Here is a 24,208-nt window from a genome sequence, read left to right as displayed (position 1 = left end):
GCTGTGTTTGAGGAATGGAAAGTCATAATGACGGGTGGCACCTGTGGGGGTCCCTGCTGTGGGCCCACCCCGTTCCGGTGAAGCATCTTCCTTCCGTGACTCCCCGCGGGCACCCTGTGGGGCAGGGACTGCTGTGGAGGTGAGGACCCTCGGGCACAGGGAGCTGAGGAAAGTCGCTCAAAGGCCCGCTAGTTCGCAGGGACACCAGGCTGCTAACTGGAGAGTGACTTTGGACTTAGGCTCTCTACTACTGGGCTGTATTGTCTCATAAGACAAAACAAGACAACGTGCTTTCCAGGGAGCAGAACGCTTGGATGCAGGTAACCCCTGAACTGTCAGCCAGATTTTATTTGAGCTTAGACCCCTTGCAGTCACCATTTCCCTGTGTCACAGAATGTTCAGGGAACTTTGGTCATCACACCTGCCAGGGATGGCCATGGAGAAGCACCCTCGAGCCGTCGATGGGGGCCGTTTTGGAAGGGAAGGTCCCGCTAACCCGTCTGCAGAGGCCTGGCTGTGAGTTGATCAGGGTTTGACAACTCAGATCTCTGCCCTCAGGAAAGAATTCTGTGATTCAGCAATGTTTCCGGATAAACAAATTCTGTTTCCACTGGGGAAGAAAGAAATCATTGATGGGCTCTTTCTAACAAAAATATGTTGACTTTCTGCAAGAATGTTCCATCGTTCCGTCCTATTACATTAAAAACTCCTCGAGACAACCATCTTATTCATCTTTCTTCAACTGCTCGGAGAGCATATGATTGAATAAATCATGACTCTCTGGATGGCTCTTTACTGATGTTTGCTTCAGCATCTGAAAGCGGCTTTTCTAAAAGTTTTCCTCAATATTACAGTGGTGAAATGACAGTGCTAATTACCAATAGAGAAGCTGTGCATTAGCAAAAATATTGCTTCTTTTTGAGAGTAATATTTTAAAAAACCATACTACTGCTTGTAAACCACAGTTCCATAACATGAACAGTTGGGTGAACTTCCCATTTTCTTGCAGTATTATGGAAATATCCGTGAGCGATCTGGGGGTGGTGGTGAGGACTGTGAGGGTCACGATAGAAATGCCATCTCAGTTTGGTCAGAAATAGGCCTGAACCTACATACAAACAAATCAGCCGACAGGCTTCTGAAGAGGGTGCTAGAGAAAGACCAGCTTCTGAAGGAGTAGGAAGACAGCAGCATTGGAAGGGGGACCGGACAGGACACGAGAGACTGATAGGAAATGGTGTATGAGGATCTTCATGAGTAAGTCCTTGTGAGGCTCTGTCTGAGGAAGGGACACCATGGACAGAGCGTCCCTTGCTGGGTCAGAGCACACCTAGCGGGGAGATGCTCCGTAGGAGAAGGAAAGCATCCTTAAATAATTTTGCCAGATTTCACACCAATTTGACTACCAAATGGTAGATCAAATATATTCATTCTTATGGCCTTTGCAAGTACGATTTTGCAATTGCTTTTCAGATTGGATGCAGTGCTGTTTTTCTGCTTTCCTGTTATAAAATTTGCCTCTTTTGGAAAACACCAATAACAAAAGATTCTTAATTGAAAAAGGAAGGAGTTAATAGGATAGTAAGTGGAAAACTGTGGGTCTGAATTTATATCTGGTTGCTGAACTAAAAACCTCCTATTTATCTGTGAATCTGGACGTTAGCATACAAATCAAGGACCCAGAAGCCATGAATTCAGAGTCTGTTGCAGAAACTCAATTACTTTGTGACTTGAGGCCAGCCATTTAAACTTCTCATGCCTTAAACAAATTCATTTGAAACCAAATGCTAAACTGACTGCTTAAATAAATAACACCTTTCAAAGAATGTCTGGATATTTCATGTCCAGGAAAGGGTACGTAAATTTTAAACAGCCTTGTAATTCAGCGAAGGGCTGAGTCAGCCCACAGTATTTGAATATGTCATGTTGTCCCTACCAGGGAAAGGCAGCAAGGGGGGCAGACGACCCTTCTTCTTGGCTTCCCCTATACAAGTAAGAAATGACCAAATGGCCATTTTCATGACTTCATTTGCATTATCTGGGAATTTTGTAGCATTAATTTATATCTTGATTATTTCAAGGATAACGTATGCTTTGTTTTAAAAAGATTTTATTTATTTGAGAGGGAGAGAGGGCATGTGTGAGTGGGCTGCGGGAGGAGGGGCAGAGGAAGAGAGGGAATCTCAGGGCAGCTCCGCACAGGGCCCCATCCCACAATCCTGAAGATTATGACCTGAGCTGAAGCCAAGAGTCAGGCCCCCCACTGAGCAAGCCACCCGGGAGCCCCGTAATGTATTCTTTTTGAAGAAAAATTAGAAGCCCACCAGAAGGCAGAGATTTAAAAAAAAGGACCAAGGAGCCAACCATCCATTCATAACTGCTATTAACTTTTGAGACCCAGATTCTGTGCTTCTGCTGTACAATAAATTTGTGTGCTTGCCCATTTATTACACATATACAAAAATGTGATCATAAACTTCTTCTGATCTTCGTTCTGTTTGTAATGTGAGCCTCTCAAGGATATTCCAACAGTGATGGCTGCACACTGTACCATCCCACGTGCCGTATCTTCCATCTTCCCTTCCTCTAAGCGCCATTCCTATTTTTTTTTAAAGATTTTATTTATTTATTTGACAGAGATCACAAGTAGGCAGAGAGGCAGGCAGAGAGAGAGAGAGAGGAGGAAGCAGGCTCCCTGCCGAGTAGAGAGCCTGATGCGGGGCTTGATTCTAGGACCCTGGGACCATGACCCTAGCCGAAGGCAGAGTCTTAACCCACTGAGCCACCCAGGCGCCCCATATTTTTTATTTCATATTTAAAATATTTCATATTTTAAGCTTTGACTTTCATTTCATTTTCCCTATTATGACTTTTGACAATTCAAATCCTTAATTATTATTCTATTTATATATGTTTTTTTTCCTGTTCATTTCAGTTTATTCTTCCTGAATCACTTGAGGAATATTTTTTCCTAAATTCCTTCATAAGTCTTAATGACACTATATAACATCTACCCATTAATCTGGGAATAACAACAGGTTCACAGTAATTAGTTGCATAAGAACACAATGTGGATTTTTTTGTTTTGTTTTGTTTTCTTTTTTATTTTTTGAATAGACTCCACACCCAGCTCTGAGCCAATGTAGGACTTGAACTCACAACCATGAGATCAAGAGTCAGATGCTGCACCAGCTCAGCCACCCAGGCCTTCCCATAATGTGGCTTTTTATTAATTTTTAAGTTCATTTTTATTCTGACCCTTCATAAGGCTTCACAGTATTCTACCAATACTTCCTGAATATTTACATTCTGTGTATTTCCAGATACATCTTAGCCTTAACATTTGCATGAGGAAGTTTTACTCGAGTTTTCTTTATCATTATATACAGACACACACACAGGCTTATGTGTGTGTGTGTGTGTGTGTGTGTGTGTGTGTACGTGCGTGTGTTTGATTGGCCAATTTAATGCTACTGACTTTAATACTTGTTCAATAACTTTGTTGGTCTTCTATAAACAGAGATAATTCTTCATCTACTTTCTGATAGTTGTATCTCATAATTTTGTCACCTCGCAGTTTGGCTGGACCTCGGAGAACCATATAAATAACACAACAGCTTGTGGTGACGGTAATACATGCGCCTCTCGAATTTCACTGAATGTCACGAGGACGTGTGGTGAGCGCAGTTCAGTGTGCGGATCCTTTGGTGCGTTATTTTCTCTCTGAGGGCTCACTTCTGGTTTCTGCCTCTCAGTCTCTTACTTTCTAGATTGTGCTTTGCTGCTTTTCAACATTTTTATCCGCAGTTTCATAGACTGTGTATTTTCATGAATGGTCCCGAAAGCACAAAGCAGATACAGTCTATTGTGTTTACGAGATAATATGGCCCCTTCCTTTCTTCCTTGCTTCCTTCTTTTAATAAGTGGCCATCTCAGCTTTACTGTAGCAGTGTTCTCAAGGGGGAGGTGATTCTCTGCGAGGGGCCCTGCTGTTGTTAGCTGTATTTCGGTGTCCATTGTGTAGAGCAGCTTTGTCTCACATTTCACGGCAACTACCTTTAATACCCATAGTCTAAAGGCCCTGGTGGGTCAGTTTGCTAATTAAAGTTACTCTCTTAGTTACACCTTTAACGTTGTGTTTGGAATGAGTTAGGCCCATTGACTTGTTGCGTTACCAAGAACCAAAAGTAATTTGAGGATATAAATGGATTTAGTCCTTAGACATTTGCCGTTTATGCTCATGGTAACAAACGTGGTGTGGTGGCACCTGGCTGGCTTAGTCGCTGGAGTGTGTGACTCTTGATCTTGGGGTCATGAGTTGGAGCCCCACATTGAGGGTATTAAATTTTTTTTAAAAGGTGTCTGTGTGTGTGTGTGTGTGAGAGAGAGAGAGAGAGAGAGAAAAGAGAGGGAGGGAATATGGCATTTTTTCAACAGTAGGTTTTCTATTTGTCAGTGTCCCATTTCTCGCTCATTATCTTCTGGATAATTTTTATAGGTTGCATGATTATTTTCTATATTTCTATAGCTTCTATGTCTTTATTAATGACTTCTCTTTTAGTGCTTTTATGGCCAGAGAACACACTTCACATATTTTATATGATTTAGATTCATTTAAGTTTCTGAGGTATGTTTTAAAGAACATGTTCTGTTTTGATGGACACTCCACAAGTTATTGAAATAATGTATATTCCACCTTTGCTGAATAGAATGCCTTATAAAAAATTAGAATACATTGATTGGGGTTTTTTCGGTCTTTTCCTCATTACTGATTTCTCTCTACTTATACGAATTATTAAGAGGGAAGTGTTAAGGGTTTTTACCTACCTAGTTTGGGTTCATCTACTTTGATAAAGGTAAATATATTTTTGCTTTACGTATTTTGATGCTGTGTTGCTAGGTACATGCATATTACAGTTTCTTATGCCTTCATTATGAATTGATCCATTATCATTACGTAATGTCCTTCTCTGTTCTTGGTGATGTTCCTTATTGTGAAGTAGACGTTGTCTGGTAAAATGCAGCTACTCTAGATTTTTCCCCTTAGGGTTCATGTTGTACCTCTGCTTCCATTTTCCTCATTTTGTCTCTGTCTTTGTATTTAAGTTGGGTTTCCTGTAGACAGAGGATGTTGGCTGTTGTTTTTTAATCCAGCAGGACTATCTGTCTTTTAATTGATGTGTTTATTTACCTTTTATGTAATTATCAATAAAGTTAAAGACTATAATCTTACAAGCTGCTTACTATTTGCTCCATCTGTTCTTTTGTTATTAAAATCTTTATCTGCCCGCTTTTGTGATTGAATATTATTTTATTCTGTTTTTATATCCTCCTTATTTATATCTTATAAATTTTTACTGAATGTCCTTACTTACATTTTACCTTTAAGTAACATTATACCACTTCACAAGTATTAAGGTGCCTATAAGAGTATATTCCTAAACTCCCTCCCATTTCTTGTGCCAGTTTTCATTTATTTTTAGCTACAAATTCAGTTTTTTGCTACTATTTTTCCTTGATATTATATTTTAGAATGATTCTTTTAACAAAGGAAAAATGCAGGTTTTTCTTTTTAACATTTACCTTTATTTTAATCATTTCTGGAGATTTTCCTTTCTTTGTGTGGATCCAGGTTTCTGTACTGTAGGTAATGAACCTTCTAATTTTAATTTGTTTGAAAAAAAAGTCCTTATTTTTTTCTTCACTTTTAGAAACATCTTCTCTGAGTATAGATTCTGGTGTGACACTTTTCTTTCAACATTCTAAAATGTCAATCCGTTGTTTTCTTTTTTTATTTTATTTATTTATTTGACAGACAGAGATCACAGTATGCAGAGAGGCAGGCAGAGAGAGAGGAGGAGCCTGCCACCCAGGCACCCCAATCCATTGTTTTCTATCTTAAGTAGTTTCTAAGGAAAAGTTGGCTGTAATTCCTTTTTTTGTTCTTTCCTTTGTAATATTTTTTCACTTTCCCTGGAGAGCTTCAAGATTTTTTCTTTGTTTTTGGATTTCAGCAGTTTGAAAATAATATGTCAAGATTTTTTTGTTTTGTTTTGCATTTGTCCTGAGGTCTGTGGATCTCTGGTTTGATGTGTTTCACTAGTTGTGGAGAAATTTGCTGCCATAGTTTCTTATGTTGCATTCTCTCTTCTCCTTTGGGATTCTTACCACATACATGTTAGTGGCTGTCTGCTCTTCCTTCACAGCCTGCGATGCACAGTTCTGTTCTGTCCCCTCTTTCTGCTTGTATTCATGTCTAGTTAATTTCTGTCAACCTCTCATCAGTTTCACAGATACCTACCGAAGCTGTTTTGAGTCCACTGAAGACTTCTTTATCTACTGAAGACTTCCTTTATCTCTGTCTTCATATTTTTATTTCTAGGATTCCCATTTTACTCCTCCTTATGACAGCTCCCACACTGCTGAAATCCTGTCTATGTTCATGTGCATTGCCTACCCTCTATGGTATTTAATACATTAATTGTAGCTATTTTACGTTCCTTTTCTGGATCATGTATATATTTGGATTTTTGGCTTGCTTTGTCTCTTTTTGATGCATTTTCCTTTGGATTTTTGTGTGTCCCATCATTTTTGACCAGATGTTAGACTTCCCAAGTAGGACAATAGATATGGAGATAGTTAGAACTTATGTCTAGAAATGGGGTATGCCACTAATATGGGCAGTCGACTTGTTCTTGTCAGGAGTTGTGCTGGGTTTGGGTTTTGTCTTGTGACTTCATTGCACCACTGGTTTTTAAGTCTTTACCTTGTCCTTAGTCTGTGTTCTGATTGGCAGAGAACTTTTTCCAGTGTTTTTGCTCTACCCTCAGCTTTAGGCCTTTCCCGTGCTCCCAGTACCCCAGGGAGACTTCTCTTCTCATTCTTATTTACTCTGTTTTTCACTCTTACTTATTCTCTTTTCTTTTTTCACTTCTCTTTTCACTCTTACTTATTACTCGGTGCTTGCAAACCTGGTAATGGGATCCGAGGAGAGGAGTCCTCTGCTGTACTGGACCTGCCTCAGGAGTAGGCAGGCTCTGTGTGCATGGTCCTGCACGGCACTAGCATTAGCAGAGTTCTTGTGATCTGGACCCAGAATGCTTTCCTGCCTCTCCCACGCCCACCAAAGAATCTTTAAAGAAGTATTCTGGGGGTGACAAGGAATGCTGCCTTATCTCAGTGGCTTGAGGCTTCTGCATCGTAGAGGAAAAGGTCAGACTTAGCTGTCTCCATGGTTCTCACAACCCAGTAACAAGGCAGACGATACATAGAAGAAAACAAAGAAATAGTGGAATGAAGGAGAACATTGACAGTGCTTGCTGTGAACAATATTAGCAGGTGCTATGGTGGGGGTCCTGGAGCAGTATTAGACACGGAGGACCAGGACCTCCTTGAAGGGATGAAAAGGGAGCTGAAACCCAAAGGCTGAAAAGGAGCCAGACACATTAAGAGTTTGGCTGTGGCAGTTTGGGGCAGGAGTTTGGGAGAAAACATCCCAGGTAGAGAACATATCAAAGAACCCAGGAATCGGGACTAGGAGTCTGGACAGGGAGGCCTGCTGAGCAAGGCAGGAGGCACAAGCAGGACAGACCCTGCAGGTCGCCACCGGAAGAAGCTGACTGTCCTCTCAGTGCATTGGGAAGTGGCTGGTTTGTTGTAAAAGTAGACTGTGCCAACCACAGTCCCCACGGGACACGTGTGGCACTCTCACACGAGCTGACTGAGAAGCCGTTAATGAAGGTGGTGTTTGCCAGTTTAGGCAAGAGAAACCAACTGCGGTGGTAAAACACTGAGGGCAGACATGACCAGGAACTGTTACCACCTGAGCCTGAAATGGGAAGGTGGGCCCAGCAGCCCCAGACCCAGGTCACATGTGTTCCGGGAGAGTCTCCTAGGGAGCGCTGGCTTTTACTGGAGGGGGCTGTCCTGTGCTGACCTGGCAGGGTGAGCTCTCCCACCTCCTGTCTATGCTTCCATGTGGTCAACATGACAAGAAGCCAAAATAGACCCAGTTCCCCAGACACCAGCCTTTTGGACACATGGGAAAATAGGGAAGGACAGAGCATGGTTGTGGAGAGAGATCAGGTGTGCTGCACTGAGAGGGATAGGGATGGAATTGCCTTTTCCAGAGGTCACGTCACTGGTGGCAGGAAGAGGCAGATGCGACGTTGAGGGATGAGCGCGGTGAGGTCCCTCCCAGCACATGGAGGAGAGATGTGGTCTGTGGGTAGTGGTGGCAGAAAAGGCCAGTGGAGCTGAGCTGTGTGTTTAGGGTGGAGTGAGCCGCTCCCACAGGGTGAGGCTGGTCCAGAGCGTCTTGCAGGCTTATGTAACAGGGTGGAAGCCAGCACTTTCCTGAAGTGGGGAAGACTGTGGTGGGACCAGGTGTGTGGTAAAACTTTAGCATCCTGGAGATCTTGGGTCTGAGGAAGTGTTGAGACAACTACAGACAGAAGTGTTAGTTGACATCCTACATCTTCTGATAGATACATTCTTCTAATATTAAGCCTTCTGATAGGTAGATAACGTGTCTCATGAGAACCTATCTTTGAAGTTCATTGTCTTCACTCTTCACAACCCAGTGGCAACACCAGAGAGGAGCAAGCATGAAGGGAATAGAAGATACTCGCCGATTGTAAATGTGATGAGGGATGGATGCTGGATTATACAAGGACTCGTGGACCTCAGTGGCCAAAACCCAGAAACAATCCCATTTAAAGAAGGTGGGTCGAGAAACTGAATAGACATTCTGCAGAGAAGACATATAGAGGGCCAAAACAGACACAGGGAAAGATGCTCAGGATCACCCATTATTAGGCAAATGCAAATAAAAATCTGGAGAGTATAATGCTAAGTGAAATAAGATAGAGAAAGACAAATACCATATGATTTCACTTATGTGTAGAATTCAAGCAACAACAACAACAAAAGAGCAAACAAACAAAAAATAGTAAAAGACCCATAAGTACAGAGAATAAACTGATGGTTGCCATGGGGGGGTGGGGGGTGGGTAAGTTGGGCAAACAGGAGTGGGTGATACAGGCTTCTGGTCATGGACTGAATCGGTCACAGCATTAAAAGGCATAACATAGGGAAGACAGTCAGTAGCATAGTAATAGCATTGTATGGTGACAGATGGTAGCCACTCTTGTGGTGAGCACAGCATACAGACTTGGCACAACTAGACTGTATGCCTGAAACTAATGTAGCACCGTGTGACAACTATACGTCATTAAAAAACACACACACACACAATGACATATCATATCATGCCTGTTAGAAAGGCTCTCATCAAAAAGGTAAGAAATAACCAGTGTTGGGGAGGATGTGGAGAAACGGAGCCCTTGTGCCCTGTTGGTGGGAATGTGAACTGGTGCAGCCACTGTGGACAGTGGTAGGGAGTTTCCTTAGAAATTAGAAATGGAAATACCATCTGATCTGGAAGTCCGACTTCTGGGCCTATATCCAAAGGAAATCATAATCTTCCCCACCCCCATTTATTTATTTATTTAAATTTTATTTTATTTTTTTCAGTGTTCCAAGATTCATTGTTTATGCACCACACCCAGTGCTCCATGCAATCCATGCCCTCCCTAATACCCCCACCAGGCTCACCCGTATCCCACCCCCTCCCTTCTAAAACCCTCAGTTTGTTTCTCAGAGCCCACAGTCTCTCATGGTTCATCTCCCCCTCTGATATCCCCCTGCTCACTTTTCCTTTCCTTCTCCGAATGTCCTCCATGTTATTCCTTACGCTCCACAAGTAAGTGAAACCATATGATAATTGACTCTCTCTGCTTGACTTATTTCACGCAGCATAATCTCCAGTCTCATCTATGCTGATACAAAAGTTGAGTGTTCATCCTTTCTGATGGAGGCATAATACTCCATAGTATATATGGACCACATCTTCTTTATCCTTTTGTCAGTGAAGGGCATCTTGGCTCTTTCCACAGTTTGGCAACCGTGGCCATTGCTGCTATGAACACTGGGGTACAGATGGCCCTTCTTTTCACCACATCTGTATCTTTGGGGTAAGTATCCAGTAGTGTAATTGCAGAGTCATAGGGAAGCTCTACTTTTCATTTCTTAAGCAATCTCTACACTGTTTTCCAAAGTGGCTGTACCAACTTACATTCCCACCAACAGTGTAAGAGGGTTTCCCTTTCTCCACATCCTCGCCAATACTTGCTATTTCCTGTCCTGTTAATTTTTGGCCATTGTAACTGGTGTAAGGTGGTATCTCAATGTGGTTTTGATTTGAATTTCTCTGTTGGCTAATGATGATGAACATTTTTTCATGTGTCTGTTAGCCATTAGTATGTCTTCATTGGAGGAGTGTCTGTCTGTTCCTGTCTTCTGCCCATTTTTTGACATGATTGTCTGTTTTTTGAATGTTATGTTTGAGGAGTTCTTTATAGATCTTAGCAATCACAATCTTGAAGAGATATCTGCACTCCTGTGTTCATTGCAGCATTATTCACAGTAGTCATGATATGGCAACAACCTAAATGTCCCTCTGTGGATAGGTCGATAAAGATAAAATGGAATTTAATTCAGCCAGGAGAAAGAGGAAGTCCTGTCATTTGTGACACCATGGATGGACCTTGAGGGCATTGTGAAAGTGACATAAGTCATACACAGGAAGCCAAATACCATAAGATCTCACACGTGGAAGCTAAAAAAAACCAACTCTTAGACACAGAGCCTAGATTGGCAGCTGCTGTGGGCGGGGGTGGGGAAAATGGGGAGATGTTGGTCAAAGCGTCCCAACTTCTAGCGATAAGGTGAGTAAATTGTGAAGAGCTAATGGACACATGGTGATTATAGTTAATAGTCCTGTATATTCAAAGGTTGGCAAGAGAATGGATCTTATTCTGCATTTTGTCTATTGTAAATGACGCTGCCATAAACATAAGGATCACATGCCTTAAAGGAGAAAAAAGAGTGGATCTTAAATGCTCTCAGCATGGAAGAGACATGATAGGTATGAGAGGTGAGAGGGGGCAGCTGGCACCACTGGGGCCGTCATTCTGCGGCGTGTGAGGTACCACATCCACACATGCCTTAAAGGCACACGCCGGTGTATGTCAAGTGTGTCTCAACAAAGCTGGAAAAGAAGAACCACCACAGCTTACACAGCTTATACTGAACGTATCACTACGAGACCAGGAAAGTTAAAAAATACTTTCTGAATACCATAAAACTTTAGCTCTGCAGATCATTTCTCCAGATGCGATTTCTCTGGCAAAGCTCATTGTAGATTTAACATCACGTCTCGCTTTCCGGCATTTCTCCCACTTCCTTCTATGTTTCCTCGAGAAAGACGATGGGTCATAAAAGCAGTGGGACCTGTTCACAGTGAAGGCTGTGTTTCTCTCAAAGAAGTCCCGGTGAAGAGAGACAGCTGAGTCAGGAGGCAGTGGATATTGAATTATTTTTCAGAAAATTGAAGTGATTTGATATCCTTAATCCCAGCCTAAATTCTCATATGCCGTGCTTTCATTATATGCTTTAGCACATTAGCTGTATGATTCTGGAACTTTCAGTTTGAAAGAAATGGTATATGGGAGGATGTGTTTGTTTATACTGCACCTGCTGAATTTTCGGTGTGGAAGGAGGGGTGTTCTGGAAGGAGAGGCTCTCTTCCGTGGTTCTCTCCCTGCAGGCGGTAGGTTACCCGGCGCAGGTGCGGAAAGCCCTCCTCCTGATGGCCATTTGTCACCTTCCAGACAGGAACGTGGCTCCTGCTCTAACCCAGCATGTCAGCCTCGTGCCAGAGACAGCATGGGCTGTTTGCAAAGGCACATGTAGTTTTTCTTTATAGAGCTTTTAGAGATTTGATCTTATCTTCAGTTTACAGTTCTTGCTTTTTAGATAAAATGCCTTTGCCGAAAGCACTGTTTGAGGTCTAATGAGAAGTCAGGGCTGCAGTCTGCAGCGCTGAAGCCAGTCTCCGTGTGGAGCGAACCGACCTGTGTGGTCGTGCCCAGAACCTGTCTTGTTTCCCGTGTTGCTGATCCCTCAAAACCTAGTGATTTCGCAAAGCACTGAAACGGTTGCGTCCATTATATGCATCCATGCCAGGGAGCAGCGGTTGCTTTTTGTGAATGGACCTGATGTTAATTTCAGGGCTTTCAGCCCACCTTATTCAGCCTTTTACCCTACAGGGCTCCATTAAAAATAACCAGAAGGAATTTCATGACTGATCAACTTAGTGAATGAAAATAAAACGCTAGCTGGTACGGGCGGCTTGCTGGGGCGGTGTGGTGGTGTTCCGGTGATTTTATGCCTTGGCCTTATCAGCCTGACGAGCCCAGGACCTGCCCCACCCACCTGGGCGGTAGGACGCTATGGAGTTGTCAGTCATCTGTGAGTGCCTGTGTCTCCTCTCCAGGTGAGGAGGGCTGTCCTGTGGGTGGGCTCGCTGTCTGACGGGCTGGACTTTTGCAAGCCTATTTGAGTGATACTAGGATGATTAACAAAGATCCTGTGTCTCCCAAAGTAGAAAGCTGCAAACGGTCATGTAACTAACTTCGGCATGGCTCTTAGCCAGCACGTACAACTTGAGTGGCATCAGGGAAGTAGGAAGTAGGAATCCTCATACACGTGCTGCTGGTTTTCCCTTCAGTTTCCTCCCTGTGCACCCTTCTGTACCCGTGTTTATACCTGTCTGAGTGTGATGCGTAATCTTAATAACCACAGAGTGTATTTGAACATACTAGGCACTCAGATAGTTGTTGAATGAATGGTATGTCTTTATTGCTTAATAAATATTTATTGAACTGTTTCAAAGAAATGGAAACGTTTGGTACAGCATAATTATTTCATCATCTGATATTTTAGGGTAAGGCTAATCTTCAAGGTAAACAAAAGCATCTCTGTTTGTACAGCATTATTAAACATAATTCACTCTGATAATGTTATTTTAAAGGGAGAATCCCCAGCCTGAAATACATGTCCTTCCAAAAGTATGTTTGTTTTTCGCTGATGACACACTGGAATCAACTATAGGGATAGCAGATCTCATATGACATCTTGGGGGTTGTAAGGAAACACTCAGCTCTCTGTAGGAGCGAGGCCACACACAGGACATTCGGCAGCATTGTGCCGTCTCCTTCAAGGGGGCAGATGCTTTTCATTTTCATTTGATATTCTAGGGTGTCATTTATGTAATAAATAAGATGCCACTAGATTTAATAATTACGTGAGCTTATGGAATTAAATATTTATCTTTTATTTCATAAATTCATTTCTAAGAAATACTATAGAAGTGTCAGGGTTTGGATGATTAAAACGTAGCAGAAACCACAGCTGGATGTGCAAGGCGTCCTTGGTAACGTACTTGGAGTCTGAAGGAGTTTTATGACATTATACACTTCGTTCCTGAAGATGTCCCATGTGTTGATACTTCCGGGGGTCCATCTTCAGCACAAGGACATTCAGGACAAAAGGACAACTTTCTGTAAAGGGGTACATTTGAGAGAGCGACAAGATTTGTAAAGAAAACCTGCTGTTTCAGAGACACTGGATTGGCTCATACATCACATCCACAATTCGAGCCACAATCTCACGGTTCAGTGAATCTGTTCCATCAGTGAGATTCAACTTCTATATTTCTAAGATGGTACAATTACTATAGGAAGCGAGTTGGTTTTTGTTTTTTTGTTTGTTTGTTTGTTTGTTTTGTTTGTTTGTTTGGTTTTTTTTGGATAAGAAAGTAGTTTGAAATGAAGTTCAAAGAGTCACAATTTAAGTTGAATCAGTTCTTAAGCTGTCAATATGTGTATTTTCCCCTGTGATTTAGAAATGGTAGAAGACGTGAAATTCTAAAAGGTACTGAGCTGCTGGAAGGCTGTGCTTGAAGAATATATTGCTTATGCAGTTCCCTAGAGAACATGCCAGCATTTCAGGGATTGAGGACTGTAATACATCTCAAGAAAGAGCGCCATCCATCTTAGAAAGACCAATTGCATTTTCAGTTACTATTTGAAATACAGGAAACATTTCAAAAATGTCATGCAAGAATGTAATAGGCTCTTCACTCTTTAAGGTAATGGGGTTTGAAAGTTCCTTTGCAGTAGAGACGTTCTGAGCTGCTCCCTACATGACTGCAGTGCTGATGTACACGGAGCCCAAGGAGGTGGCCCAGGATGTGGGTGCCGGGCAGAAGGGGAAGGTGGCAGCTAGCAGGTGCTGCAGACTTCTGGCCCCGCCCACTACCTCATGTGCCAACACCAAAGACACACTTCCTCCTTCCTTCCCTCTCTCCTGTGGGAGCCCTCCTTTTCTGCTCAGAATCTGGGTCACATGCAAGGTACAATTCAGTTGTCTTTTAGTCTGCTTAGCCTTACTGATCTGAAGTGCCCTGCTGTTGGCCAGTAATCACTATTGCTATTAGTACGTAACTAAGCAATTTATAAGTAGTTTTACACAGAACTCATGGATCACTTAAACGTTGGTAGGGCAGATTTTATCTGTCCTCAGTGAGGAGACCCAGGTTCTAAGAAGTTGAATGATATTCCTGTAAGCCACTTTTCGGCCATCTGTTCTTGGATGAAATATTCCTCCACTTGACAAAACATGGTTTTAAATCAACAGTGATTTCCTAAACTTGTGGTCCACATGTATGCTACTGAATTGAAAACATGACAGTTAATAACACATTGAGAAGTCTTCCAAGTGACCAGTAAAAAAATAAATCTGCTGCTTTCAAGGTTTATTTATGATCCACTAGCACCCCCAATTAGAAAATATACTGGGAAGAAGTAAGCCAGTTTGCAAGTCTACAAAACTACAGAGTTTTTAGAGGAAGAAACTCCATGACAACCTTTGTCATCCACAACCTTTGGAAAGAAAATCACGCAGTGTTTCAGTGTATGACTGCCCTAAAGAAGCCATGCGCAGCAAGTCCGTTGAGTCAAGGAAGAGCTGTAGCATCCTTCTGGGGAGGGACTCAGGCCCTACGCCCTCCCTTGCACTTCCTGAAAGGTAACTGCTTCAGAGAACAAGACTTTCCTCCTCTCCCTCCTGACAGTCACTCTCAGCAGATAAATGTGTCCCGTTTCCCTGGAAAGTTCTAAGCTGCCGGAGAGCTCCCCCACCATCTCACCTCTCTGTCCCCCCATCCGGAGCCTTCCTGCCCATCATGACCTTTGAACCTACGGTGAGTCTCTTATCTTGGGCTGACTCTAACTCCTGGTCAGCTTTCAGACTTCTCAGCTGTCCAGTGATGGGACTCTCTGCTTACTTTCCTGCCTCCCAGAATCTCCCTCTCTACTGGATCTCCTGCAGGATGCCGACGTGCCATTTCTTACATCTTACAAAGCAACGCTCTTGACCCTGTTTCCCGTGGACTAGCGTCCTATCCCTCTCTATTTGTAAGAACTCTCCTTGAAAGCATCGTCTGTGCTCTCTGGTCACGATTTTCCCTGTACCCTGCATTCCTCCAGAGCAGACGAGACCAGGACTAAGTAAGAGTAGCCAGAGGAGAACAGAGGTCCCAGGGTCAGCCCATTTGGGGGAAACTGCTCTTGTTACAGTCACCTTGTCAAGGTCACAGTAATCTCCATGTTGCTAAATCCAGCGGCCAGTTGTCAGTCTCCGTTTTACCTGGCATGTTAGTGTGTCCCTTTCTCCCTCTGAAACTTGGTAGACTTGGCTACACACACATTCAGAACTTCTTAAGTCTTAAAAGTAACGCAGACCCATGATAAATAGTTCTACGAACAAACCAGTTGGCTGGGGAAATGCTAGAAACACACTGGAGCATTGAAAGATTAATGGTTTTGAAATATAGAGGCCATTTCTTTCTTTTTTTTTTTTAATTTCTTTTCAGTGTACCAGAATTCATTGTTTATGCACCACACCCAGTGCTCCATGCAATACGTGCCCACCTTAATACCCACCACCAGGCTCACCCACCCCTTCCTCCCCCTCCAAAACCCTCAGATTGTTTTTCAGAGTCCATAGTCTCTCATGGTTCACCTCCACTTCCAGTTTCCCTCAACTCCCTTCTCCTCTCCATCTCCCCTTGTCCTCCATGCTATTTGTTATGCTCCACAAATAAGTGAAACCATATGATAATTGACTCTCTCTGCTTGACTTATTTCACTCAGCATAATCTCCTCTAGTCCCGTCCATGTTGATACAAAAGTTGGGTATTCATCCTTTCTGATGGAGGCATAATACTGCATAGTGTATATGGACCACATCTTCCTTATCCATTCGTCCGTTGAAGGGCATCTTGGTTCTTTCCACAGTTTGGCGACCGTGGCCATTGCTGCTATAAAATTGGGGTACAGATGGCCCTTCTTTTCACGACATCTGTATCTTTGGGGTAAATACCCAGTAGGGCAATTGCAGGGTCCTAAGGAAGCTCTATTTTTAATTTCTTAAGGAATCTCCACACTGTTCTCCAAATTGGCTGCCGCATCAATAAAAAGAGACCAAAACCCCCAAAGAGGAAGAGACAAAGACAAGAATGTAAAATACATAGCACAAATGTAAATGAAAAAAATTAAGCTCTGCCTCACCAGTAATGAACAAATTCAAACTAACATGTACGGAATAGGACATTTTCAAAACAGAAAGAATAGTGATGCAGAAGCAAAGCAGGCATGTTTATGTACCCTCCGTGGGGCATAGGTGGCCACTCAACCATGGGAGGGATTTCTCTCTAAGTCTTAAAATGTGCATCTTCTTCGACATATAAACTGTCTGCAAATGGGCAAAAGATGTAACTGAGCCTTCATAAGAGCATAGAGAAATGCTGGGTTCAAAAATGTCTATTGGTACCTCAGTAAAAATCATGAAATGAGGCTTTATTATTATCCTAATTATGATATGTCATCACAAAATTATAGCATAATCCCAATTCTGTTCTTTAATTTATCTTGGGGAAAAAAAAATGGAAGGATACGTATCCAGACAATACAAGGAGTGACCTGTGAGCGTTAGAGATCTTACATTGATTTATTTGCTCGTCTGAATCGGGTCTGTTTTCTTTAGTGCATATCTATTAGTATGAATAAAAATAATAAAATTATAAAAATATAACATTTTATTTGTGAAGGGAGTTATGTAATTAAAAGTTCTAGTTTTCGGTTGAAATCTGAAGTGATAATGAGCACTGGGTGTTGTATCCAACTGATGAATCACTACGTTCTACCTCTGAAACTAATAATACGGTAGACGTTAATTACATTGAGTTTAAATAAGAAATTTAACTTAAGGTGAAAATGTCTGTGACTTCTTTTTCATGAAGAGCACACAGGACTGAGAGGAAGCTGGTGAATTACCAGGGGCACGTTGGATGTTCAGGGTATGTTCCCCCGGACTGTATCCGTTCATAGTGGTACTTTTATAAATTTTAAAGATTTTAAAATTTAAAAAAATTTTAAAGAAATACTATAATAACCCAAGTTTATATATGTGCACACACACGTACACACATGAATACGCACACATTTGTGTGATCTCATGGGTTCCCAGTGCCAACCTGCGGAGGGACATGTAGATTATAAATACTCAGGATTCTCCCAGGATAGAAAACTTAGGCTATCCTAAATGTGGTGCTTTCTTGAATTGCCTTGGCTCTTCCTACCCAAGGGTGTCTAGGGGAATAATGTTCACACTTTGGGACCCAGTGTAATAAACCCAGACTCTCACCTGGTAACCTAAGACGGACACTTGACAGGCGTAGAGCTGGAGGCTTACGATGCCCTTCTGATTTTCTTGATTTCTGTGCTTTTTGATTGAATTTTGAAGACAGGCTTGACATTTCATTTAATTAGGGTGAATACTCTAAGGATGGAAGTGCTAAAATTTATCATTCTTAATGGGAAGAGATATTACTTCCGAGAGAAGGGAATCTGATGCGTGATTGGAGGTTCATTATTACTTTAAGAATAAGTAGGCGTTTTCATAGACTAAAATACACATAACTGATATGAGCTTTCTTCCCCTTACAACTGGTGGGAGTTGTGTAATTTGAATTGCTTCTCTGAGAGCTGTCCTTTTATTCTGTGGATGCCATTGTTTATATCTTTCACAAGTTCCTTTCTCTGGCATTACATGGCATTATTTTCAAATGGGAATATTTAACTGCTCGCAGTTCACTTCCAGCGGACTTTGGTCTGCCCTATCCACGCCACACCCGTGGGTTGAGTCGGAAACTGTATGTGCGGGGCTCTGCCGGCTGCCCAGAAGTAAAGTAGCCGTGTTGGAGGGAGTTTCAGATCAGACAACAGGAACAATGAGGCATATACACAGGTATGGTACGGCTCTCTGCTGACGTGAGTGTCTCAAGCTGAAAGAAAAAAAACAAATGGAAAGAAGAGAAATGTCCTTATAGGGGATTGTTGCCTACCTTTGAGGGGCTCTTGCTGACGGTCTGTGTACATATATGTATCTGTGCATATATATGTGCATGTATGTATAAAGCGTCCCTTTGTGGGTGGGATTGCATGGCAAATGGCTAAGTGTCTTAAACCTGTGTGAACGCAGATGCATTAGGTAACTATTCCAAAGGCTGACCTGAACAGGTGTGTCACCTCCACAGGTGTTTAGAGAAGGCACATTAATCTGGTTACTCATCACAGTCACCTGAAGTCTGTCTGCATTAAATAATAAGACCATTAAATAAGACACAGGTAAGAGATGGAAAGTTTTCAAATGAAATGTACACAGTTGAGGATATGATTGGAGGGAATGGATGACGCTCTTGGGGTTTTCTTTGTAATTGGAAGGCTGATGAGACTGTTACAAAATGAGATTAATTATGTCAAGTGGGAGCCCAGGAAGTACAAAATTAAATAAAGGGAAATGCCTGGATATAGATTAACAGAGGGCAGCTGAGCGTTTTCCTCAGTTTATCAACAAAAATTATCTTTAATAACTAGAACTATAGGATGTTCAAGATGGATTCTTACAGATCCATGTTGTCTATGAACATAATACAATTTGAAAAGATATTCTGTATCTTCCATTTAGCTTGTTTTTGTAAGAAGAGTCAGAAACTAATAAAAACAGTAATTACATAAAGCTGATTTTTGGTGAATCTCCTAAGGGAGCAGATTACCTCAATATTATTTTCACCTTATTGATTGGCTCTTTTTCTTTTTCTGCATCATATGCAGAAAAATGTTTCACTAATTTTGGTATATAGTTTATAAAATAGGCCAATGACATCTAGGACTAAAATACATATTAAAATCATTGCTTTATGTAACAAAAAAGCTGTATAGCCCCTAATGGTATTGTTGGCCTCCTACTTTTAATTAACTTTCTGTATTATTAATTTTCATCTCTCTTTAATGATCACTAATTTCCATTTGGGATAATTTTAGAACATGCATTCTAGAGGCACAAAAATAATTGAACAAGTTATTTTGTTTTCTTCCCTTATCCATGTAGCGCTTCTGTGGAGAACCGTTCCTATGCGTGAACCTGTGCCCCAGCCGTGCCTTCAGCCCTGTGCTTCTCTAGTGCTCATGGTGTAGTACAAGCAGGATCCCCCTTGTTACTGAGGCTGCTGCCAGTGGGGCTCCAGGGGCCAATTTCCATGGGTCACGGTGCAAGAAGCTTAGTGGGGTGCCTCCTGAGATTGACACCTGTTGCCAAGGGAAGGAAGCGGACTGGGCCGCATGGGGTGGACTGTATTGAGGGCCCAGCGAGAACCCAGGTGCCCTGAAGGGATCCCAGAGGCTCGAGTGGTCCCCCAAGCTGGATGAGAAGACTGTCTTGATACCCATGACAGCCAGCCACAGAGCTGATCAGTTGCATCCCGGCAGCCCAGGGCAGGTGGTTCTGCTCAGGGGGTGTGGTCCAGGACAAGTGATGAGTCCTCAGTCCTGAGGGGGATTTGGATTCCCAGCGCACAGCGGCCACTACAGTTGGGATTAGGCTCTCTACTAGCAAGTCACGGTTTTTTCTGTGATCCTGCCTTCTGCCTTCTTGCTCAAGATGGAGGCCCAAGGTCCTCAAGTCTGTACCCTTGTCTCTTTCTCTTCTGTGACTCTCTTAGCTCAGGTTCTCTTTATTTCTCAAACTGAAATATTACCCAGGCTTCCAGCTGCTTCCCCTTGGCTCCTGCCATCCAGGTCACTGGTGTGGGGTGTTCTTTCTAAAGCCCATGTGCCATTGTATTCCCCTCCTACTGGGAGACCCTCATCTAGTCTAGACTTCTGTCCAAAGCTTATGCCTGTCCTTAACTCTCCACTCCAACCCCACACCTTCCACCCCCTCCACACCCCTCTTTGATATGGCTCTTCTTGCAGTGTTCTTCCTGCTGCTCAGAACTGAGACAGCTGTCCCTCACATAAGCTCAGGTGTCATGTTGCAAACCTGTCCTAGGGAGCAAGGCCTGGATCCAGCATCTGGGGACGCCTCCTTGCCTGGCAGATGGTGTGGGTTCAGAAGGCAAAAGTGGGGCAGACACTCTTGATTTCATTTTGGGAATTACCCAAGCGCAGAGATGGTATGAGGTCCCATTTTATTTTATTTTATTTTATTTTATTTTATTTTATTTTTAATTTAAATCCAATTAGCCAACTTACAGTAGAACATCATTAGTTGCAGATGTAGTATTCAATAATTTATCAGTTGCATATAACACCCAGTGCTCATCACATTACGTGCTCTCCTTAATGAAGTCAAAATTAAGCACATGGGAACCAGTTGTATAGGTTTCCAGTGAAATGTGAATTACTTGGAAAGCTACCAAGGTGTCAAGTAACAGAACTCAGCAGTGTTAAGAATACAAAGAAGAAAGAAACAGACTTCATTTTGATCAGTTGTATTGGTAGCTTTGACTAAATTTTAGACAGTGAGAGAAGACAGTGGATGGAAATGTTGATTCTGTCCTTCTAAACCATGCTTTTCTGGGAGAACACTGGGCCTGAGGCTCTCTTGTTGATGTGCCTGAGCTAACCTGCATCAAAACCTAGTCTGCCATTAACTGCTTCTATGCCGTCTGTCCCACCTCAGGCTGCCCTGCTCTCTCTTTGGGGAAACGTTCCCTGTTTCTCTGCTGTCACTTCCTTTATACTGCTTCTCACTCAAACCTTCCTACCCCTAAAATAAATAAACCTTCGTACCCCCAAACAAAACTTAGACAAATCCGTGTTTTAGTTTGATCTAGTTTGTAAGCTGTGTTTAGGCCCACACGTATATGTGTTTCCAGTAGCCCAGGCATTACACCTGTATAATGTTAAATGAATATGCTCTTATTAAAAGGAGTTATATCCGGCACCTGGGGGGCTCAGCCAGTTAAATGTCTGCCTTTAGCTCAGGTCAGGATCCCAGGGTCCTGGGATGGAGCCCCCCATCGGGCTCCCTGCTTGGTAGAGAGCCTGCTTCTCTCTCTACCTCTGCCCTGCTCGTGCTCTCTCTCCCTCTCTCTCAAATAAATAAAATCTTTAAGAATAAATAAATAAAAGGAGTTCATCGGCTTTGTGGGAACTTCTACCTCTTATTCATTGGCACTGGGAAGCTCATATAGTTCTGTTACAGGAATCTCACATTTATTTATTTGGAAGAATAAATAAATGTGTTTTATTTATTAAATGTGTTTCCGTGAACTCTTAAGATAGGGTAAGTTAATTATTTTAGAAATGAATACTATAACAGCCCTTAATACCTGAAAATCTATTATGTTCCTAGGAATTTAACTAAACACATTGGCAAAAGAGGATAGTTACTTTTAAATGAAATGACCTAAACTGAATATGTTTATGATTTTTAAAAAATTCCTGAGTAGGATAATATCTGTTGGTAATAAAAAGGTTCTTAAATAGAATTTTGTTTTGAGTTCAGTCAGTCCCATTTTGATTAACCCTGGAAGAGTCATACTGTACCTTTTAAATATTTCTGGAATGTGAAGATTTTGACATTCTTATTTAAAAATAGTTCTTGAAATAGTTATTATTTCTTCATCTTGAGAATATATTTGGAAGCTGTTTCAAGGAATTATTTTAGCCAGTCTGTGAAAAGTTTTCATTCATTTCAGAAAAAAGAAAAATTATGTAAAAGGTAGACTGAATTAATCAAAACAGTTTTCTCTCCCAACTCCCAAAATGTGTATTCATTCTCTGTGGGGTAACCCATGGGAGATGCCAGGCGCACTGTGAGACGGTAAAGGACTGTCGTCCTTGTTGCCCACAGACAGAATCCAAGGTTAAAACATAGATGGGATCTTTGAAATTTTAAAATGAAAGATTAGAACAATCGAGGTTGTCTCAGTAGACTTTTATGAGTTTTCACCAAATGTGTGATTCTGAATGCAAAAAGAAAACGCAAAAGTTCATGCTTTCAAAAAAGGAGAAATGAAGTCACTAAGATATAGGTGATGACTTAAAAGTTACTTTTCCAGTGCATTCATACATTAACTCTGAAAGATAGATAGACAGACAGACATACAGACAGACAGAAAGAAAGAAAGAAATAGGTGACTGAGGTAGATGAGGTGATGGGTAAGTAGGTAGATAAGTGATAGATGGATATGCAGGTAGATAGATGATAGGTAACAGATGGGTGATCGATAGTTTAGTGGGCTGATGTTACAACACTGCAGGTAGCACACAACCGTAATCCCCGCCCCAAATCGTCAAGGCACGTAGAGGACGGACGAGTGGACACGGACAGCAGATACGCACACCCTTCAGGCTTTGCTGGTTTTCTTTCCATACTTGTGTGTTTCAACAGTATAATTTGACTTGAACTTTTGAGATAACCTATTTAAAATGGTGAGTAATGTATGATAATTCCTGCTGATGATTCATTTAATATCCTCGGTTTCAAAACTCCCATCAGAGGTGATGAGGGAGGAGATAGAAAAATTCTTTATTTTCCCTACTTGCTCTCTTTGTAACCCTTTTAATACCACCTTTTGTAGATTGCTTAGCAATCTACAAATATTAGGAAACTCAGAGTAGTCCGATGTACTGATCTGTGCTAATAAATATTAAAATCGAAATGAAATAGACATTAATAAAATATATGTTGCCTCAGCAGAATTAAAGGATGATCAGATAGTCATTCGAGAAATTTAGAAAAACAGGAAATATTTTTAAGAAGGCTCTAGTGTCAAGGCTCTATTGTCTAGGGTTTAATGGGGTTTTTTTCTTCTTCTATTTTTTTTTTTTTTAATTTAGAGAGAGTGTGCACATGTGAGCAGGGGTTGGGAAGGAGCAGGGCAAGAGGGAGAAGGAGAATCTTAAGCAGCTTCCATGCTTAGTGTGTAGCCTGACAGAGGGCTCGATCCCAGGACCCTGAAATCATGACCTGAGCTGAAGTCAAGAGTCGAATGCTTACTGACTGAGTCACTGAGGTGCCAAAATGGTTTCTATAACGTTTAACATATTGTATAATAGGAAAAGAAAAGTTTTCCAATTTATTTCTATGATTTGACATCATCATAACATTCTAACCTTAAAGATAACACAAAAAATAGAGCTATTGACAAATCTCATGGCTGTCAAAGAAAAATCTTATGGTAAATACTGGCAAATTTAATCCAATAGTGTATTGAAACTGTTATATTAATAGTGGCTAACACTTATGTAGATGGTACTATGTTCCAGGTGCTATTTTAAGTTCTTTTTTTTTTTAAAGATTTTATTTATTTATTTGGCAGAGAGAGATCACAAGTAGGCAGAGAGAGAGAGGGGAAGCAGGCTCCCTGCTGAGCAGAGAGCCCGATGTGGGACTCGATCCCAGGACCCTGAGATCATGGCCTGAGCTGAAGGCAGAGGCTTAACCCACTGAGCCACCAAGGTGCCCCTATTTTAAGTTCTTATGTTATTTTATTAACTAGAACATAAACTTATAATGTCTTTTTCTATTTTGCTAATTGGTATAACCACAGAACCTAGAACTGTGCCTTGCACAAAACAGACACTCATTAAATTTGTTGAATAAATCAATTAATAATTTTCACAATGACAATAGGAGATTGACCCTATTAATATTCCCATTTTACATAAAAGGGTATAATGGGCCCATAGAGATGAAGTAATTTGCCAGGGTCACACATACCGTGCCCAGCAATGTAGTTTTTTGTTTGTTTGTTTTGAGTGTAGGGAAGGTTTGTCATTATAAAATCTAATAATATTATTTAACATTTTAATCCATTGAAAATAAAATTTTTGATATTTGTTTAAAAACAAGTCAATTGCAACTCATAGGGGGAGGTACTCTAAAATAAAAA

The 24,208-nt window shown here is 41.6% G+C and overlaps 1 protein-coding gene across 3 annotated transcripts in view; it reads left to right on the top strand.

Annotated features, from left to right (window-relative positions):
- The window catches only part of ADCY2 (adenylate cyclase 2), a 409,046-nt gene that overhangs the window by 62,454 nt on the left and 322,384 nt on the right, over nucleotides 1–24,208 (top strand). The gene's annotated exons all lie outside the window — the stretch shown is intronic.

Source organism: Mustela erminea, chromosome 3 (assembly GCF_009829155.1).
Source record: "Mustela erminea isolate mMusErm1 chromosome 3, mMusErm1.Pri, whole genome shotgun sequence".
Lineage (NCBI taxonomy): Eukaryota > Metazoa > Chordata > Mammalia > Carnivora > Mustelidae > Mustela > Mustela erminea.
The sequence above is the reverse complement of the archived record's forward strand: the minus strand, read 5'-3'. Positions and strand labels throughout refer to the sequence as shown.